This window comes from Pristiophorus japonicus, chromosome 18 (genome assembly GCF_044704955.1).
Source record: "Pristiophorus japonicus isolate sPriJap1 chromosome 18, sPriJap1.hap1, whole genome shotgun sequence".
Lineage (NCBI taxonomy): Eukaryota > Metazoa > Chordata > Chondrichthyes > Pristiophoridae > Pristiophorus > Pristiophorus japonicus.
Genome location: NC_091994.1, coordinates 36,187,778 through 36,208,724, shown reverse-complemented (window position 1 = coordinate 36,208,724; position 20,947 = coordinate 36,187,778). Strand labels below are relative to the sequence as shown.

Genomic DNA, 20,947 nt, shown 5'->3' with positions numbered 1-20,947 from the left:
TTCAATAATATCGAGCACCCACTTTTTTTGTCGTAAAGATCACATTTGGCGAAACTAACGCCCAGGAGATTGCCTAGCGTCACTTTCACCATCTCGCACACAATATCGCTCACCCAAAACACCGCTCTGAAAAAGTGGAACTATTCAACTGTTCTGAACGAATCACAGCTGTGTGGGCGCCATTTTTCAAATCGCAGGTCGCTTCATTCAAAAGGCTGTTTCAACTTCGGGGGAGTTTGGATTGACTCTGGATTTCTTCTCAGGTGAAGTGACCATCTCAACAGACATATTTTCAGACTCTGGACAATTGGGTTTTGCTGTAGGTGTCTTTTAGTCTGGAAATTATTGCTTCTGATCAATCGCTATTATACTTTCATTGGAATGGGGCCAGCCATTTCTCAGCCTGCATCGATTAATACGCAGATGCTGCAGAGTGAAAATGGCACAACGTCTAATGCATATCATTATGTGCCCAATCTAAGACGTAACAGAATGAGGAAGAGGTCCAGAACATACACACCTCGAACTTACAGGGAGAAGAGGTCTTACCTCGACATGTCCGAGCACACCTGCCTTCGGAGACTGCGTTTCCACAAGGTGGTGATCACTGAAATATGCAAGCTTGTCAGGCTAGATATGCAGCCTGACATCAGGACATCACTGTCGGTTGAGGTCAAGGGCACCGCGGCACTGTCTTTCTACGGGTCCGATTTCTTTCGGGCTTCCGCGGTCGAGATTTCCCCTCTGTCTCTCACCATGCCACACATCGGTGCATTACACAGGTCATGCAGGCCCTGTACACAGTAGGATGAACTTTTTCAGCTTCCCCATGACCACGGAGGCTCAGACTGACAGGGCTGGAGCATTCTACCACATTGCTAAGTTCCCCAGGGTGCAGGGACCTATACAGTGCTCTCACTTCGTCATGCGGGCACCTCCTCAGGACCCAGAGCTTTTTCTTAACAGAAAAGGATTTCACTCCCTGAAGGTCCAACTAGTTGTCGACCACAACCGGATAATAATGGCAATGAATGCCAAATGTCCAGGCAGCTTCGATGAGGTTCACATCCTGCGTGAGAGTGCTGTCTCTGACATGTTTAAGAGTCAACCACAAGGACAATGCTGGATGCTTGGTGACAACCGATATGGCCTAGCCATCTGGCTGATGACCCCCCTGTGTGACACCCACACCGAGGCCGAGAAGTGATACAACCAGAGCCACAGAGACACACGCAATTTGGTCCAGAAAACAATAATTGTGCTTAAGCTGCGCTTTAGATGCATGGAGCACTCAGGAGGGGAGCTACAATACAACCCTGAGCAAGTAGCTAAATTCATGGTCGTGTGCTCCATGCTGCACAAGCTGGCTATCAGGAGGGGACAAGAATTGCCAGAAGAATACACCTCAGGAGAGAGAGGAAGATGAGGACAAGGGGCTGGGCGCTGACCTAGGGCCAGACATTAGTGAGCTAAGTCACAGGGCACTATACGGAGTATGCATCAAGTCAAGGTCAGGTCAGGTCTACAGCTCATGATCTCAGGTTATGTTCTCATTGATACTATGACGACACTCATTTAATAATATTATGTTTCCAATCAAACCGATACCTTGATGAAACCCTGTATAAACAGTAAACAACAACGATTTAATAAAAACAAATCCGTACGTTTTGAAACTAAAATCGACAATGACAACAATTTAGAACAAAATAACGCAATTTTTTTGGAAGACCATCATTTGTCATTTGCGTTCCATTTTCTCCACAGTTGCAACTACAAGTATAACATTACATTGGTCTTTTCCTAGATTTTTGACGGCTAAACTCAGCAATGATTTTCGAGTCAAGTCCTCTCAGTACTTCGCTCTCGATGCTCATGATTGAAGGATTATTAAGTCAATCTTGTCCCATTCGGTTCCTGACCTCATCCTTGATGCACTTTAGTTTTGAGAAAGACCGCTCACCATTGCAATCTGATTCCATCATCGACAGATATATCCAAAAAGCTATTTCAATGTTAAAAAAGGTTTGGGTGAGAGCGTGTGTATGGAGGAATTGGTACATTCTCAGCTCTGCTGACTTGTTTGTTTGACACAAATTGAGTTTGAAGCTCTGTTGAGGATGCCACCAAGCTAGAAAACTGGTTGAATTCACTTTCAGTCATAGGTTCCAAATCTTTGGGATAAGAGCGAGCAGGATTTGCTGCGGCTTGCTTGATCTCATGAATCGAGAGAGTGGCTCGCTTGAACAGAAATCCAAACTTACTGTTGATTTCCTTGTATGCTTCAAGCCGGTGTTTCAAGGTACTGATTAGTTGATCAATGATGACAAGGAACACTTCAGTTTTGAATTTCTCCTTGGGTGACAGCACAATGTTTTCAGCATCTCCATCGTCATAAATGTGGTTGTGTACCCGGATGCGCCTCTGAGCTGAATTGTACTCGTTGTGGCCACACAGTTTAATCCCTAGTTCTTCGAAGTCCTCAACTCTGTCCACTGGGTCTTGACAAAATTGACAAGGGACTCGAGTAAGGAAATCATGACATTCAGATTCAAGCCGGTCTCGTGAAGCGAGAGATTGGTCAGGTGAAAGTGCTTCAAGACTGTGTTCCAAATAACAATGAGAATAGCTGAATCTAGTTTGCCCAGTTTGTCAACGATCAACTGAGCTTCATTTCGGCATTCAACTTTTTGTTCCACATCAGTTGCCAGGGATTCCAACACTTCGCATATGGGAGTGTAACCTTTGAGCAGGGCTGACACTGCTTCATACCTTGCTGTCCATCGAGTAGCAGAAAGTTGTTTGACAACAGATAGCCCTAAAGGCTTTAATTTTTCATAAAGCAGTCGCCAGCGATACATCGGTGGAGAGAAAAGTGTACAACTTTTGTACAATGTCAAAAAATCTGCCGATCACTCGGCACGGTTTTTCCCCACAAAGTCGCATATAGGCATTGCGCTTTGATGATAGTTTGGACACCAATATATTTCCCACTCATATTTGAAACACTATCATAAGATTGCCCTCGACAATTTTGTACGTCGATCCCGTTCTCATCCAGAAAGGCCAGTATTATTTCTGTTACTTCTTGTCCAGTATGACTGATTATCGGCAATAAGTTTAAGAATCTTTCCTCAGGACCACATAGCGAACGACAAATGTCAGCTGATCTGAGTGTGTGACCTCAACAGATATTGAATAGAACTTCACTGATTTCAATTCCTGGATAATCATCTCAAGTACTTTGCCACCCATCAGACTAATCAGTTCTTCACAAGTGGTGGAAGACAGGTATGAAGTATACCCCTTGGCTTTTGTTGGCAAACCGTTTGAAATGTTCAGCAAGAAATGCATCGTAGTTTGCGAGCACCACCAACGCACCCAGATAATTACCATTACTTGGAGACCAAACGATTTTGTCTCTGCCTCGCAATGAAAGACCTCATTCACAGAGCAATGTTATCACACAGACAGCCCGCTCTAGCACTTTGCACCTTTTCAAACTGGAAGACAATATGACCATCCACACAATCTGCGCCTGCTTATCTAGTGCACATTACTACCATGGCTTCTCAATGCTGATGGCTGTTTTCATGAGATGAAATCCTCTCATCTCCATGCTTCCAGTCATTAAACCCATGAGTAAAGTGGCTACTTGTTCGTGCTGTGACCTTGCAAGCTAAGCATTATACTCTACCGTTTGAAGGTGAATAACAGAGCCACGTTCGCTCCACACATTCCCCTGTCAGCAGGCGCACACGTGTGAAGAAGGACTTCAAGCAGTATTGGCGACATCCTTCCTTGGCATGAATCATGCAAAAGTTTTGGTAGTCTTTGTCACAATTTCGACAGTCCTCACTACCTTTTGCAATCCAATGGCTTTGCATGTCTTCTGAGCCCAATGTCACTCGTAAGTTGCGCCTCTTTCAGCTCAGTAGACGCCAGTTGGTTTTCATCTTCTTCAACTTTTTGGACTTGGAGCTCCAACTCGGCCAACTCCAGGTCCGTACCACGAGTGGTTTCATTGTTGAAGTTGACTGCACAGCGTCATGATCTTGAGTTTTTTAAGTTGGAAAAAATTATCTAGTTTAATCAGTTTAGCTACTTCTTGTTTCTTTTTCTCCTCGCATAGCTGGTGCTCTTTCCTTTTATTTTCCCCCGATTTGTGTGTAGAATGCATTTCTAGAAAAAGGGCATCTAGAGTCTGTTTACATCAAGTTGAGAATAACATGCACTGAGCCCTTGCGGCTTCGCTCCGCTCTTGCTACGTCTGTTAAGTTAATACTGTTTACCCTTACCCTTAATCCGACCCTGTATGGGCCCTACTCTAGGCTCGGGCCCCAGGCGACTGCCCATCTGCCTCCCCCGCACCCCCCTTAATCCGTCCCTGAACAGAAGGCACATATTTGAGCTGCATTTGAGCCTCAAATTCACTCCGTCTATTTCTTATATGCAGTACTTTATATAAAACTTTTAAGTAGGCAAGCGATCCTAACCTGTTCTCCTGCCCTGATACTGTCTTTCTCACACCATTTAACTTAACACATTTCTTATTTGTCACTTTTGCTGCAACCACTTTAGTTATTTTAGTATTCCCCTCACCTGGAATATCTATTATCACTATTTGTGACCTGAACTCTTTTCCTTTCCCTTTTTTTAATCTTTAAGCTGTCATTTTACTTTTGTTTCTGACTGAGCCACATTAAGGATCAGAATCACTTTTACCTAAATTGCTTGTGACGAGTATTGAAGATCAGATGACAAGTCAAGATTCTCGACACTGAGGTTCTTAAAAAAAGCTGACATGCCAAGCATAGGTGCTCTGGTCATAAAAGCCAAGCAACGTTGATCAGGTCATGCCGTGCGAATGTCTGATGAACGAATCCCAAAGAAGATCTTTTATGGCACATTGACAATTAGGAAGCGATTTTGTTGCGGACAGCAAAAGAGATGTAACGATTGCTTAAAAGCGCTGCTGAAACTGCAAAATATACGACCATAAGTGGGAGTAACTTACACAATATAAGAAAGCATGGCAAAAAAAATTCATGAAGGCACTTTTATACTATGAAGCCCGCCGCATTGCTGATGCTGAAGGTAAATGCCAGACGAGTAAGTCTCACTTGAAAAATCAAGATTCCCAACCTGGTGTATCTGGCATCTACTGTTCAATCAGTGGACATTCATTCCTAGCACAAATAGGTCTCATCAGTCATCAAAAGAACTCACTGGAAAAAAAATGAGATGACGAAGGACGAAGGACGAACGATGACAACAATGACAACACCCTTTACTGTGAAGTAACCCAATTCATAATAGTTGGAATTACAGCAAGGTAGTAGAAAGGGCCATACAGTTTGTTAAACTAGCTGGCTTCCCTAAGGTCTAGGGGATAGCATCCAAATTATATTGAGGATCCCTATAGAACACCCACTTAGCTACAAGAACAGGAAGGGATGTCACTTCCTCGATGTCTACAAAGTATGTGACAGCAATCAGAGGATCCTCCAAGTCAATGTTCGATATGTAGGGTTGCCATGATGCCTTCATCTTTTGGATCCCTGATCTCTTCAGGGAAGAGAATTAGATCCACGGATGGTTTATGGGTGACAAAGCATATCCACTGCTCCCACGGCTAATGACCCCAGTCAGTGTGCCCAGAACAGAAGCTGAAGATTTTTTGACCGCTAAATTCAGCTCCATAGCGCCCATTCTTTCAGTGCTACGGGTGCTGTTTTGAGTCATAAATGGCACTGCATGGGGACTTTTGGTGCCATGCTGGATGCCATTTTGGGTAGGTCATTAGCATGGGCACGGGGAGCATAGAGCGCAGAGTGTGGTGTCAATCAGCGTTGCATGCTGATTTCATAGAATCAGAAATTTACAACACGGAAGGAGGCCATTTCGGCCCATTGTGTCCGCGGCAGCCGACCACGATCTCTCCAGCCTAATCCCACTTTCCAGCTCTTGGTCTGTAGCCCTGTAGGTTACGGTACTTTAAGTGCACATCCAAGTATTTTTTTAAATGTTGAGGCTTTCTGCCTCTACCACCCTTTCAGGCAGTGAGTTCCAGACTCCCACCACCCTCTGGGTAAAGCAATTTCCCCTCATATCTCCTCTATACCTCCCTCCAATTACTTTAAATTTATGCCCCCTGGTTGTTGACCCCTCTGCCAAAGGGCAACAGATCCTTCCTATCCACTCTATCCAGGCCCCTCATAATTTTATACACCTCAATCAGGTCTCCCCTTAGCCTTCTCTGTTCCAAAGAAAATAGACCCAACATCTCCAATCTTTCATCATAGCCAAAATTCTCCAGTCCCTCACAAATCTACTCTGTACCCTTTTCAGTGCACACATCTTTCCTGTAATATGGTGACCAGAACTGCACACAGTACTCCAGCTGCGGCCTAACCAATGTTTTATACAGTTCAAGCATAACCTCCTTGCTCTTGTATTCCATGCCTCGACTAATAAAGACCAGTATTCCATATGCCTTCTTAACCACCTTATCTACCTGGCCTGCTACCTTCAGGGATCTGTGGACCTACACTCCAATGTCCCTTTGTTCCTCTACACTTTTCAGTGCTGTACCATTTAATGTGTATGCCCTTGCCTTGTTAGACCTCCTCAAATACATTACCTCACACTTATCCGGATTGAATTCCATTTGCCACTGTTCTGCCCATATGACCAGTACATTGATATCTTCCTGTCTGCAGCTTTCTTCTTCATTATCAACTACACAGCCTATTTTAGTATCACTTGCAAACTTCTTAATCATATCCCCAACATTCAAGTCCAAATCACTGATATATACCACAAAAGCAAGGGACCTAGCATTGAGCCCTGCGGAACCCCTGTGGATATAGCCTTCCAGTCGTAAAAACATCCACCAACCATTACCCTTCATTTCCTGTCTCTGAGGAGGTTCGGAGGTCGGGAGCGACGAGGAGCAGTGGAGCAGAGGTCCAGAGGAGCGGAGGTCAGGAGCTGCGAGGCCCCGAGGAGCGGAGGTTGGGAGCAGCGAGGCCCCGAGGAGGAGCGAGGTCAGGAGGAGCGGTGAGGGTGGAGCCCAGGAGCGAGATCAGGGCGCAGCGTGGACCAGCAGTAGGGTCGGGGCCCAGGGAAGGAGTAGCATGGGCCAGCAGTGAGGTCGGGAGGCCAACACTGCACTCTATCAATCCCAGGAAGAGAGGATCTGTGGGAAGGAAGAAGGAGGACAGTACAAATGTGTGTGTGTGTGTGTGTGTGTTTACTAGGCCCATGCAGCGGAGCCTGATCTCCAATCGTCTTGGATCCCCTTGCCATTGTACCACGACCTTGCCCTGTCAAGCCCGTGTGGTAGCTGGTATACAACGGCCACCCTGCGTTAAAAGAATTCACGCACAGGCATCTTCCACCCTTTAAAATGATATTCAGGACCTGGATCGTAAAGGACAACCCCAACAGCGACAGACCGGAACATGTACTGCTATCGTTGCCCAGGAACTCAGATGATTCGAAGTAGACATCGCCGCCCTATGCGAAACTCAGGGGAAGACCAGCTCAAGGAACAAGGTGGTGGTTACACCTTCTTCTGGAAAGGTAAACCAGAAGCAGAATTCTGCCTACATGGGGTACGCTTTGCCATAAAAAATTAGCTAGTTTGGCATCTCAGAGACTCTCGTTTTGGGATAAACAAACGCCTCATGACCCTTCGGCTCACCCTAGCCTGGAACCAATGCACTATGGTCATCAGTGCGTACGCCCCAACACTGGAAGCTACAGACGAGACCAAAGAGGAATTCTACTCCAGCCTTGAGCAATCCCTGCCCCGAGTCCCAACGGGCGACAAGCCAGATTTCAACTCCAGAGTTGGAAATTACACAGACCTCTGGGAAGGTGTGATCATCAGAGAGGGGGTAGGGAAAACCAACTGCAACAATACTCGCCTCCTTATGAAATGCTTAGAACATGGTCTTGTCACAACCAACATCTTGTTTCGTCAAAAAGACAAGTACAAGGCCTCATGGCATCACTCTCGCTCCAAGCACTGGCATCTGCAAGACGACATCATGGTTCGAGCAAAGGACCACAAAGAAGTCCGCGTCACCCACGCCATGACAGGAGCTGACAACTGCTGGACTGACCACCGCCTAATCCGCTCTGTCATTTCCATCAATGTAGCCCCAAAGCAGCAGCAGCAACAGAAACGCTGCCACAGAAAAATCACGCTGGGGCACTCAAAGATCCTGCTAAGAAAGCCCTATTCAGCCAGCGCGTCATAATCATCCTGATGACTTCCAGTGAACCGGAGACGCAGAGTGTCCACAGTGCATGGTCTGTCCTCAAGGCCTCCATAATTAACACCTGTGAAGAGACACTTGGTCACTCCACCTGGAAACATCAAGACTGGTTCGACGAGAACGACCAGGAGATCCAGGAGCTAATAAGCCCCAAACGCAAGACATTCTTGAACTGGAAACAGCAACACAACTCAAGAGCAAGAATACAGCTCTTAGACGTCTACAGGCCAAGGTCCAATATAAAACTCGCGACCTAAAGAACAGATGGTGGGTGGAAAAAGCACAGAAGATCCAGCAACTAACCGACAACCACGACATGCGTGAATCCTTTAGCACAGTCAAGACCACCTCCGGCCCATGCACCCAAGGTCCTCCCCACTGAGGGCCAAGAATGGAGGGGTACTCATCAAGGACAGAGGCAGTCAGTGCCCGCTGGAAGGAGCATTTCAAAGATCGCCTTAACCAAGACTCTGTCTTCGACGTGAGTGTCCTTGACTCCACCCTGCAGCATGCTACCCGCCATCATCTCAGCGCAACCCCAACCTGCATCAGGTTGAAAAGGCCATCCGACAACTAAAGAACAACACGGCCTCAGGAGCAGATGGAATCGCCGCCGAAGCACTAAAGCATGGCGGAGAAATACTATTGGCGCGAATCCATGAACTCATTTCTCTTATTTGGAAGGAGGAGAGCATGCCAGTGGATCTCAGAAATGCTGTAATCGTGACCATCTTCAAGAAAAGTTACAAGTCCGATTGCGGTAATTACAGAGGAGTTTCCCTGCTGTCTGCCACAGGAAAACTCATCGCAAGAATCCTCCTCAACCGCCTTCTCCCAGTGGCAGAAGAGCTCCTCCCAGAGTCGCAATACGGATTCCACCCACTAAGGGGCACAATGGACATGATCTTCACTGCACGTCAAATTCAAGACAAATGCAAGGAGCAGCAGCTACCTCTATACATGGCACCCTGCTCGTTACATCCTCAAATAAGTTTGTCAAACATGATTTCCCTTTCATAAAACCATGCTGACTCTGCTTGACTGCATTATGATTTTCTAAATGTCCTGCTACTACTTCCTAATGATGGACTCCAGCATTTTCATAACCACAGATGTTAGGCTAACTAGTCTATAATTTCCTGCTTTCTGTTTCCCTCCTTTGAGGGGTGTTACGTTTGCGGTTGTCCAGTCCACTGGGACCTCTCCAGAATCCAGGAAATTTTGGTAGATTACAACCAATACATCCACTATCTCTCAGCCACCTCCTTTAAGACCCTAGGATGCAGGCCATCAGGTCCAGAGGACTTGTCCACCTTTAGTCCCATTAGTTAGCCTAGTACTTTTTCTCTACTGATAGTGAAGTCCCCCCCCACCCTTCCCAATAGCCTCTTAATTATCAATTATTGGGATACTTTTAGTGTCTTCTACCGTGAAGACCGACACAAAATATTTGTTCAAAGTCGCCACCATTATTAATTCCCCTGTCTCATCCTCTAAGGGACCAATGTTTACTTTAGCTACTTGCTTCCTTTTTATATACCTGTCGAAGCTCTTACTGTCTCTTTTTATATTTCTTGCTAGTTTACTCTCATAAGATATCTTCTCTCTCTTTTTCTTGTTTTAGTCGTCCTTTGCTGGTTTCTAAAAATTTCACAATCCTCTGGCCTTCCTCTGTTCTTCGCAAAATTGTATGCCTTTGTTTTCAACTTGATACCATCCTTTACTTCCTTAGTTAGCCACAGATGGTTCATCCTTCTCTTAAGAGTCTTTCTTTCTCACTGGAATATATCTTTGCTGAGAGTTATGAAATATCTCCTTAAATGTTTGCCACTAGTTTTCTACAGTTTTATCCTTTAATATATTTTCCCAGTCCACTTTAACCAGCTCTGCCTTCGCACTTTTGTAATTACCTTTACTTACATTCAGGACACTAGTTTGAGAACTAGCTTTCTCACCTTAAACTGAATTTGCAATTCTACTATGCTATGATCACTCTTCCCAAGAAAATCCTTCACTACGAGATTAATTAATCCAGACTCGTTACACATTACCAGATCTAAAATAGTCTGCTCCCTGGTTGGTTCCACAATGTATTGTTCCAAGAAACCATCCTGCATAAACTCTATGAACGCTCCCTCGAGGCTACCTTTGCTAATTTGATTTATCCAATCAATATGAAGATTAAAATCATCCATGATTATTGCTGTACCTTTCTTACAAGCCTCTGTTATTTCTTGATTTATACTCTGTCCTACAGTATGACTACTATTTGGGGGCCTGTAGACCACTCCCACCACTGACTGCCTACCCTTATTATTTCTTGTCTCCACCCAACTAATTCTACATCTTGATCTTCTGAGCCAATATAATTTCTCACTACTGCACTGATCTCATCCCTTATTATAAGAGCTACCCCACCTCCTTTTCCTTTTTGCCTATCCTTACGAAATGGCAAATAACCCTGAATATTCAGTTCCCAGCTTTGGTCATCTTGCAACCTTGTCTCTGTAATGGCAATCAGATCATACCCATTTATTTCTACTTGTGCCGTCAACTCATCTATCTTGTTACGAATGCTGCGTGCGTTAAGATATAGAGCTTTTAATTTTATCTTGTGTATGCGCTCTGTGCCTAGTTGTCACACTCTGGTTATCATTATCCCTATTGCTACCCTGCACTTTTGCCTTATCATTTCTCTTTTACATTTCCGCTCATCGGATCCTTTCCCCCCCACCCCCCAAACTATTTAGTTTAAAGCTCTATCTACAGCCCTAGGTATTCAATTCGCTAGGACTCTGGTCCTAGCCTGGTTCAAGTGAAGCCCAACGGAACAGCTCCCTCTTACCCCAGTACTGCTGCCAGTGCCCTATGAATTGAAACCCATTTCTCCCACACTAATCTTTGAGCCATGCGTTCATCTCTCTGATCTTATTTACCCTATGCAAATTTGCTCGTGGCTCAAGTAGCAATTCAGAGATTATTACCTTTGTGTTTCTACTTTTTAATTTAGCCCCTAGCTGTTCATACTCCCTCAGCAGAACCTCTTTCTTTGCCCTATCTATGTCATTAATATCTACGTGGACCATGACAATTGGCTCTTTCCCCTCCCACTCCAAGTTCCTCGCTAGCCCAGAAGAGATGTCCTTAACCCTGGCACCGAGCAGGCAACCCAGCCTTCGGGACTCACGCTCTCAGCTGCAGAGAACAGTATCTATCCCTCTAACTATACTGTCCCCTCCCACTATCACATTTCTTTTTACTCCTCCCACTTGAATGGCCCCTTGTACCACGGTGCTGTGGTCAGTTTGCTCATCCTCCCTGCAGTCCATGCCCTCGTCCAAACAGGGAGCAAGAATTTCATACCTGTTGGACAAGAGCAAGGGCTGAGGCTCCTCCAATGCTACAACCTGGGTCCCCATACCTGCCTCACTCATAGTCACACCCTCCTGTCCCTGACCACAGATCAAATTTGAATGCATTAATCTAAGGGATGTAACTGCCTCCTGGAATACAGCATCCAGGTAATTCTCTTCCTTCCTGATGTGTCGCAGTGTCCGCAGTTCGGACTCCAGCTCATCAACATGGAGCAGATGTTCCTCGAGCTGCACTTACTGCAAATGTAGTCGCCACGGATCTCAATGAGGTCAACCAGCTCCCATATGCAGCAGCAGCAGCAACACATCCCCTGCCCTGCCATCTCTAATGCATTTAATGAATTAAATTTTCACATTTTAAAAGTTTAGATTTTTAATTCCAGTTCTTAATTTAAACCAATGCCCAAGAAAAAGAGAAATACAGACCAACCAATCACTTCCTTGCTTTCCTGTGATGTCACACTTTCAATCTTTTTACTTCATATCCTCCCAGGTCAGTTGGCACTGGTTGGGCTGGCTCTCGCTGCTCCAGCTGACTCGCGCTGCCTTTATCTCCCGATCGGCTGGTGTGTTCTCGTGCTGGTTGGGCTGGCTCTCGACACAAGCAGGGATATCGTCAGGAGGATCAAGCAGCAGTGGCTTAAACCTTTCAATGATCTCAGTAGATCAAGAAATGTGACTGCAAAGCCACACTCAACCTCATCCTGCTGTGCCATTCATCATACCCCCATCACTCTGCCTTCCCTACTCCTGCACATCCTTACTCACACTAACTTACCTTGCACCTCCACCCATCCCTCTCTATCTACTTTATCACTTTCCCATCTCACTAGCCATTCCTGACACTCACCCTCATCCTAGTGCATTCATTCCAACTAACAACACACAAGAGTTCGCACTTGGGTATTTTATGCAATGTTCATGTAAAAATTTCTGGTAATAGGGGTATCAAACATTGAAACCTTTATTTTCAACACTTTGTGTTCTTGGACAGATTTGTGGGCACCTTTGGAAGTGGCTTAGTGAGTTGCAGTGAATGGTGAGACATACAGAACCCCCTGCAATGGTGATGAGTGTGAAAGGAATGGCTTGGACATTGTTGGAATGCTTTATGATGTTGCTGTGGGGTGGTGCCAACCTGGTGCATCATGTGGCAGACAGGGTGTGTAGCATCAAGTGAAATAAATCTGGTATGGTGACGCCATCCCTGGCCTCCCAGGCAACAATGCAGTCGGTGCTGATGCCTTGTGTCCTGTGCAGCGTCAGTTGATTGCGAAAAAAGGTTGGTGTTGTTGTTGGTGCTGCTGGTGATCTGGTCCTGCTGGTGTTGTGGCTGGCCGTGGTAAGATTCTGAGGACCAAGGTGAGATAGTTTCAAGGGCACTGATGCTGATGGAATAGATGGCAGGTGAAGTTGAGATTACAGAAGCGATCTGTCAATGGTGGGAGAGGTAATGAGGTCAGACTGGATGGAGGCTTGTGTAAAGACGCAGCATTTTTGAATCTGTAGTGGAAATGTAGTTTAGAAAAGTTAGTGGCTTAGGGAAGATATCTGATTCAGCTGGGAGCTGTGACTTGACATTTAAAGATGTCAACTCATCAGTTCAAACAATGGCAAGTCACCTCCTGCCTTAGCTTCACTGACGAGGTCGAGGCACAGCGGAATATTGATGGGCGACCTGTCAAAATCAGAAAACTAGGGAAAAAGCATTATTAACTGACTGTAAACAAGCCACTAATGCTTTCAATTGCCTCCCCCTCATTGCTGGCAGACCCGACATTTGGGAAAGGCGCATGGCACGGGGGCCCAGCCGGCTATCAACATTTTTTTTCCCATTATACCCGCCACCGATCGAGCTCGCTGACTCCCCAGAAAATTCTGCCCTTAGATTCAATGCCAGGTGCCAACCTCACAAATTTACAGAATTGCTTCATCAAAGAGAAACTCTGAGGACAAATTTACTTTAGAATCCATCCATTTTCATATCATTCATCTTAAAATTCAATGACGAAAAATAAAAATTGCAGTTCTATTTTCAGTTATTAATTATTTCAGACATAAAATAGTATTTGACTAGTTTGTTTTTATGAAAGATAATAAACAACTTTAAAAACAAAAGAAAATCATCACTTTTGCCTTTCTATTGTACCAGGATACAAAAAAGGAATAAAAAAAAATATTAAAATAAGCATTTTTGTTTCCGTTTCAAATAGCAGCAGTGTTCAATTGAAAACATGATCACAGAATACTTACCAGACAACGTGCAAAAGTTCTTGGTTTTGGCACAAAAGTAGCAGAGAAATTTAAACTTTCATTCATGTCAATATAATAAGCACGGTTTTGAAATTCACTCTTCAGAATCTCTACCTGCAACAATCAAACGGAGGAATTCTTCAATTAAAGGTTCAATTAAATAAAAAGAGGTTTCACATTAATACATGTTACATAATGTGAAGCAGTGATCTCCAACTTTTCTACACTCCATTATTGAGTCATTAATGCAATGAAAGGACAGAACAATTGATATACTGGTAAAAGCCTGAAAATATCTAGCGCCTAGATTTTCCACCAAAGTTATGGTGGCTCCATTTTGGCCCCTGTCCAAATATGGACTTGCCACTGGAGCTAGTTCTGTCAAGCCCATGTGGTGGCTGGTGTACAACGGCCACCCCAAGTTAAAAAAATTCACGCACAGGCATCTTCCACACTTTAGGATATAGTTTGGAGTCCTTCATTGAAACTCGTCCTGTTTTTGGCATGGAAGCAAATCATCCTCGTTTCGAGGGATCACCTATGATTGAATGAGGTGTATTGTAATGCTATGTAAATTACAGAAATATGTCATCTGATATAGCAATGATGGGTGTTTTGAACACCCATGTATTCATAGTGTCCAGGGTTGGAGTTCTCCACTATGGCAGCGGAGAACTTAAACATGAACGGGTCACGTTAGCTTATACAGTCAATTACAGAGCACAGGGTAAAGCACATTTTTTTTTAAGTTCTCAATTGTGCCAGGCAGTACAGAAACTACTGGTCATGCCAAATTGCATCATGCCTGCTAGATCTGCTACATCCATTACCTAATCCCAGGTGGTCTCCTAGTTTAAAATATGCAAAGGGCTCTGTCCCCAGAAAATCTTCAGGTTCAGGCTGGTGGAACTCCATTCTCCAGAAGATGTGCCACATTCCAAAAAATTTTAAATTCAGCCAAGATGTTCAGCTCCTCAGACACTTTACGTGATCCTAATAGTAGCTCTTGTACTGGAGTAGGCTGCCACAGTATTTTAATATATCATAGAATCGTTACATAGACAACAACAACAGCAATAACAACTTGTATTTATATAAACATCCAAGGCGCTTCACAGGAGTAATATGAGATCAAAAATGTTGACACCGAGCCATTAGTTGTTTCATTGTCCACCAGCATTTACACCTGTATATGGCAGGACTGCAGAGCTTTGATTTGATCCGTTGATTGAAGGATCGCTTAGCATGCTGTTCCACTATTTAGCATGGATGTAGTCCCATGCTGTAGCTTCATCAGGTTGGCACCTCATTTTCAGGTATGCCTGGTGCTGTTCCTGGCATGCTCCTCTGCACTCCTTATTGAACCAAGATTGGTTATCCGGCTTAATGGTAATGGTAGAGTGAGGGATATCCTCTCTTACTAGTCTTGTAATAGTATCTTTAATCAGTTAGGCTATCCCTCCTCCTCGTCCACTTTCCTTATCTTTTCTAAAGACGTTATAACTTGGGATATTTAACTTGCAATCATGACCATTACAGCTGTGTAATGGGCACCATGTCATAAGAACATAAGAACATAAGAAATAGGAGCAAGCATAGGCCATTTGGTACCTCGAGCCTGCTCCGCCATTCAATAAGATCATGGCTAATCTGATCTTGGGCTCAGCTCCATTTCTCTGCCCGCTCCCCATAACACTTCACTTCCTTGTCACTCAAAAATCTATCCATCCATCTCCACCTTAAATATATTCAATGACCCAACCTCCATAGCACTCTGGGGCAGAGAAATACACAGTTTTACAAACCTCAGAGAAGGTTTTAAATGGGCAACACCGTATTCTGAAACTATGCCCCCTAGTTCTAGATTCCCCCACGAGGGGAAACATCCTCTCTGCGTCTACCATGTCGAGCCCCTTCAGTATCATATGTTTCGATAAGATCACCTCTCATTCTTCTGAACTCCAATGAGTATAGGCCCAACCTATCTTCATAAGTCAACCCCCTCATTGCCAGAATCAACCTAGTGAACCTTCTCTGAACAGCCTCCAATGCAAGTATATCCTTCCTTAAATACGGAGACCACAACTGTACGCAATACTCCAGGTGTGGCCTCACCAATACCCTGTACAGTTGTAGCAGGACTTCTCTGCTTTTATACTCTATCCCCCTTGCAATAAAAGCCAACATTCCATTTGCCTATCTGATTACTTGCTGTACCTGCATGCTCACTTTTTGTATTTCATGCACAAGGACCCCCAGGTCCCTCTGTATTGCAGTACTTTGCAATTTTTCTCCATTTAAATTAGAATGTGCTTTTTTATTTTTTCTGCCAAAGTGGATAACCTCACATTTTTCCACATTATGGGTTCAAAATTGGCCTACCCGTTTTTTTCAGCGCACTCACCAGAAATGCGGCGACTTTGTGGGTTGAAAATGGTGCCGAAAAGTTGTCTCTAGATTCTGGCTGCTCTGTGGCCTCTCCCATGGCTTGGCGCGGCATGGTCTGTCGATTAGGGGGCGGAGCTAGGGCGAAAAACAGTATCAGCAGTTCTCCGCATGCGCACTGGAGGTTTCGCGCATGTGCAATAGCTCCTCTGCAGTGTGGAACCCGATGCGTCCCACCCCTATCCTAGGCCGAGTGGCCTCACGACGTGCGCTGGGCTAGAACTACGTTTGCTGGAATAGTAAAAGAGAGAGAGAGAGTAAGAGAGTGTGTGTGTGTGTGTGTATGTGTCAGGGAGAGAGGGAGAGAGAGAGAGAGAGAGAAAGTCAGTCAGGGAGAGAGGTAGAGAGTCAGGGAGAGAGAGAGAGTCAAGGAGAGAGAGAGAGAGAGTCAAAGAGAGAGAGAGAGTCAGGGAGAGAGAGGGGGGGAGTCAGGGAGAGAGTGAGAGAGTCAGGAAGAGAGAGAGAGAGTCATGGAGAAAGAGAGAGAGAGAGTCAGGGAGGGAGAGAAAGAGAGAGCCAGGGAGAGAGAGACAGAGTCAGGGAGAGAGAGCGAGTCAGGGAGAGAGAGAGAGGGAGTCAGAGAGAGACAGGGAGAGAGAGAGTCAGGGAGAGAAAGAGAGAGTCAGGGAGAGACAGGGAGAGAGAGAGAGAGAGAGCAAGGGAGAGAGAGAGAGAGAGAGAGACAGGGAGAGAGAGAGAGAGAGAGTCAGGAAGAGAGAGAGAGAGAGCCAGGGAGAGAGAGAGAGAGAGAGAGAGAGAGCCAAGGAGAGAGAGACAGAGTCAGGGAGAGAGAGAGAGAGAGAGTCAGGGAGAGAGAGAGAGGGAGTCAGAGAGAGAGAGTCAGGGAGAGAGAGAGAGTCAGGGAGAGAGAGAGAGAGAGAGCCAGGGAGAGAGAGACAGAGTCAGGGAGAGAGAGAGAGTCAGGGAGAGAGAGAGAGTCAGGGAGAGAGAGAGTCAGGGAGAGAGAGAGAGAGAGTCAGGGAGGGAAAGAGAGAGCCAGGGAGAGAGAGACAGAGTCAGGGAGAGAGAGAGAGAGAGAGAGTCAGCGAGAGAGAGAGAAGGAGTCAGAGAGAGACAGGGAGAGAGAGAGAGAGAGTCAGGGAGAGAGAGAGAGAGAGAGCCAGGGAGAGAGAGACAGAGTGAGGGAGAGAGAGAGATAGTCAGGGAGAGAGAGAGAGTCAGGGAGAGAGAGAGAGTCAGGGAGAGAGAGAGAGAGTCAGGGAGAGACAGGGAGAGAGAGAGAGAGAGCCAGGGAGAGAGAGAGAGAGAGAGAGCCAGGGAGAGAGAGACAGAGTCAGGGAGAGAGAGAGAGAGAGAGAGAGAGAGAGAGAGAGAGTCAGGGAGAGAGAGAGAGGGAGTCAGAGAGACAGGGAGAGAGAGAGAGAGAGTCAGGGAGAGAGAGAGAGAGACAGAGTCAGGGAGAGAGAGACAGAGTCAGGGAGAGAGAGAGAGAGAGAGAGTCAGGGAGAGAGAGAGTCAGGGAGAGAGAGAGAGTCAGGGAGAGAAAGAGAGAGTCAGGGAGAGAGAGAGAGAGAGAGAGTCAGGGAGAGAGAGAGTCAGGGAGAGAGAGAGAGTCAGGGAGAGAAAGAGAGAGTCAGGGAGAGACAGGGAGAGAGAGAGAGAGAGCCAGGGAGAGAGAGAGAGAGAGAGAGAGAGAGAGAGAGAGAGAGCCAGGGAGAGAGAGACAGTCAGGGAGAGAGAGAGAGTCAGGGAGAGAGAGAGAGAGAGAGAGAGAGTCAGGGAGAGAGAGAGAGTCAGGGAGAGAGAGAGAGAGAGAGTCAGGGAGAGAGAGGGAGAGAGAGAGAGAATCAGGAAGAGAGAGAGAGAGTCAGGGAGAGAAAGAGAGAGTCAGGGAGAGAGAGAGTCAGGGAGAGAGAGAGAGAGAGAGAGTGAGAGTCAGGGAGAGAGAGAGACAGCGAGAGTCAGGGAGAGAGAGTGAGTCAGTGAGAGAGAGTGAGTCAGGGAGAGAGGAAAGAGAGTCAGGGAGAGAGAGAGACAGAGAGTTAGGGAGAGAGAGAGAGAGAGTCAGGGAGAGAGTGTGAGTCAGGGAGAGAGTCAAAGAAAGAGAGTCAGAGAGAGAGAGTGAGTCAGTGAAATACCCAGTGGAAGTAGAGGTTCCATGTCTCTTTTGGCAGGTTGGCAATTTATCTTAGAATTTAATTTCTGCTTGGATGTCGGCAGCCTGTGCTCTCCCTGTCGTCCGTACCTGTTCCCGGCCTCCTTCACCAGCTGGCTCACTGACTTCCCGGGCCGCGTTTTGATAGGAAGGTAGGCCTTAGTTTTATTTTTTATTTCTTCTTGAATGTTTTTATGCTTTTTGAATGTTGTTGTGCTTTGTTTAATGTTTTGCAAGGTCCTCTCCGCTTCCCTTCCTACCCCTATCTCTGGACGAATGGTGTCAGATGTACCTACCTGCGCTGATTTCTTAACTCTCGGTGCGGGTTTTCCGTGCGGCCACAAGTGGCCACATACACTGGCCTAAGTTAGTTTGGAGCAACTATTAGCTGTCCAAAGTGGCCTAAATGGCCAAAACGGGCGTAGGTGGCTGGTAACGCCACCTTTTGAAAAAAAAACGAAACTAAAAAGAATCCTAACTAACTCACTTATACTGGCGCAAATTGAATGTGCAAAATGGGGATTTTTAAGATACTCCAGAAAAATCAAGTTGCTCCAAAAAAAATGGAGCAACTTCTGGCCAATTTTGAGCCCTTTATTTCATCTGTCAAATTTTTGCCCACTCACTTAGCCTGTCTATATCCCTTTGCAGATCGGTCCCTTCATCCAAGTCATTAATATAGATTGTAAATAGTTGAGGCCCCAGCACCAATCCCTGTGGCACCCTACTAGTTACAGTTTGCCAACTGGAAAATTACCCATTTAACCTGACTCTCTGTTTTCTGTTAGTTAGCCAATCCTCTATCCATGCTAATATATTACCCCCAACCCCATGCACTTTTATTTTGTGCAGTAACCTTTAATGTGGCACCTTATCGAACGCCTTCTGGAAATCCAAATACACCACATCCACTGGTTCCCCCTTATCCACTCTGCTCATTACATCCTCAACGAACATCGACAAATTTGTCAAACATGATTTCCCTTTCATAAAACCATGCTGACTCTGCTTGACTGTATTATGATTTTCCAAATGCCCTGCTACTGATTCCTTAATAATGGATTCTAGCATTTTCCCAACGACAGATGTTAGGCTAACTGGTCTATAGTTCCCTGATTTCTGTCTGCCTCCTTTTTTAAATAAGTGTGTTACTTTTGCGGTTTTCCAATCCGTTCGTACCTCAACGGAATCCAGGGAATTTTGGTAGATTATAACCAATGCATCCACTATCTCTGCAGCCACTTTTTAAAAACCTCTAACAACAACAGCAACTTGTATTTATATAGCGCCTTTAACATAGTGAAACATCCCAAGGTGCTTCACAGGTGTATTAAGCGATAAAAATTTGACACCGAGCCACATAAGTGGAAATTAGCAGGTGCTTGGTCAAAGAGATATGTTTTAAGAAGCATTTTGAAGGAGGAAAGAGAAGTAGGGAAGCAGAGAAGTTTAGGCAGGGAGTTCCAGAGCTTGGGGCCGAGGCAACAGACGGCACGGCCACCAATGGTTGAGCGATTATAATCAGGAATGCTCAAGAGGGCAGAATTAGAGGACCGCAGACATCTCGGGGGTTTGTGGGGCTGGAGGAGATTGCAGAGATAGGGAGGGGCGAGGACTTGGAGGAATTTAAAAATAAGGATGAGAATTCTAAAATTGAGGCATTGCTTAACCGGAAGCCAATGTAGGTCAGCGAGCTCAGGGGTGATTGGTGAGTGGGACTTGGTGCGAGTTAGGACACAGGCAGCCGAGTTTTGGAACACCTCGAGTTTACGTAGGGTAGAATGTGGGACGCTGTTGGGACCTTACACACTACTATAAATTCACACGAGGCACATTCTGCAGACAAGGTCACTCTGTGACATGTACCTTTATTCACAGGACCAAGAAGTGATGACCCTGCGTGGGACCTCCCTTTATATACCTGGATGACGAGATGAGGAGTGTCTCCCACAAGTTCACCCCCTGTGGTCAAGGTGTGCATTTCTTAAGTGTATATAGTATGCAGTGTTCTTACATGAAGGTTACAGTTACATGAAGGTGACATACATGACATCACCTCCCTCCCCCCCTCCCAACGTCTTATGGGGTCAAAGATTAAGTCTTTCGGGCGGTCGATGCTCTCTCGTGGAGCGCCGCAGTTGGGGTTCTGGTTGTTGAATCTTGACATGCGTCCCTGTCCTCTGTGGTGATTCCGGCTCATCCGGGCTGGCCACAGGGCCTGTGCATGCTGCTGAAAGTTCTTGTTGCTCGTTCACTGGCGGTGGTGTGGGCGGCATCTCGTGATCTTCCTCAGGTTCCTCAGTGTCCATGCTGAACCTTTTTTTAACTTGGTCCAGATGCTTGCGGCATATCTATCCATTGTTAAGTCTGACCACTATGACCCTATTCCCCTCTTTGCCAATTACAGTACCCTCAAGCCCCTTGGGCCCCAAAGCGTGATTAAGAACAAATACAGGGTCATCGATTTCTAT

At 45.7% G+C, this 20,947-nt stretch overlaps 1 protein-coding gene across 5 annotated transcripts in view; it reads right to left on the bottom strand.

Annotated features, from left to right (window-relative positions):
* Window positions 1-20,947, bottom strand: part of LOC139228654 (cation channel sperm-associated auxiliary subunit delta-like) — a 362,402-nt gene that overhangs the window by 313,996 nt on the left and 27,459 nt on the right. For 3 of the 5 annotated variants that reach the window (XM_070859874.1, XM_070859871.1, XM_070859875.1), the window contains exons 2-3: window positions 16,320-16,438; window positions 12,093-14,029 (exon numbers count right to left, since the gene is read on the bottom strand). The gene's annotated coding sequence lies outside the window, so the exon portion shown is untranslated. Of the gene's footprint in view, window positions 1-12,088; window positions 14,030-16,319; window positions 16,439-20,947 lie in introns of those variants that run through there. The other 2 variants (XM_070859876.1, XM_070859872.1) reach the window with 2 other exon arrangements.